Raw genomic sequence first — 1105 nt, forward strand, 5'->3', positions numbered from 1 at the left:
ATATATATTTTAAAATTTTTTAGTTCTCAGCAGACACAACATCTTTGTTTGTATGTGGTGCTGAGCCCTCCATTAACTTCTGTATCCTGAGTTTTGTTTGAGTTTGAGCTTTTGATTCAGGTAACAGAAAGATACTTATTAAGTTGGGATGTCTAGTTATTTGCAATTTCATGAAGTGTGGTACATGCTGCAATCCAAAAGAAAGGTGTTAGGATACTCGTTTTATTTTTGTTTTCATTTAGGAAATCGGGGACAGGAATTTTAATAGATAAGTAAAAGTTAATGCAAAGACACAAAATAGCTGTGAAGAGGACTTTTCTTGCAAACATGTACTACCAGCAGATAGAGCTAGATATCATTCTGGCATCTAAACAATGATGCTAGGTTACTTGCCTGATTTGCTGGCAACTAAGTATGGGGTTAAAAATAACATCACTTATCTGATTGGCAAAAATTCAAAAGCTTGACAATACACTCTATTGGCAAGGCTGCGGGGAAACAAACAAGTGCTGTCATATATTGTTGGAAGGAAAACAAAAAGCTATAACCGATGAAGGGCAATTTGGCAATATCTTAATAAATGTACAATATGAATTTAACATTTGACCTGGCAACCTCATGTCTAGGAATTTACCCTGAAGATATACCCCTACCAATATACATATTGATATTCATATGCATAAAGTTGTTTGACTGCAACATTTATAATTACAAAATATTAGAAACTGTAAAAAATGTTCAAACATAGGAAATTGTTTCAAAAACTATGGTATGTTTTATCAGTGAAACACTGAATGACTGTAAAAATAAAAAGAAAGATCTCTATAAACTAGTTTGAAATATTTCCCAGGGTATATTGTTAATGTGAAATAGCAAAGCAACCTGTTTAATAAGAAAAGAGGGGCTGGGTGCAATGGTGAATGCCTGCAATCCCAGAGATTTGGGAGGCTAAGACAGGAGGATTGCAAGTTCAAAGCCAGCCTCAGCAACTTAGTGAGATCCTAGGTAATTTAGGGAGACCATGTCTCTACACAACAAACAAACATGTGGCTCAGCACTTAAGTGCCCCTGGGCTCAATCCCAGGTACCAAAAAAAAAAAAAAAA

Source organism: Marmota marmota, unplaced genomic scaffold, assembly GCF_001458135.2.
Source record: "Marmota marmota marmota unplaced genomic scaffold, marMar, whole genome shotgun sequence".
Classification (NCBI taxonomy): domain Eukaryota; kingdom Metazoa; phylum Chordata; class Mammalia; order Rodentia; family Sciuridae; genus Marmota; species Marmota marmota.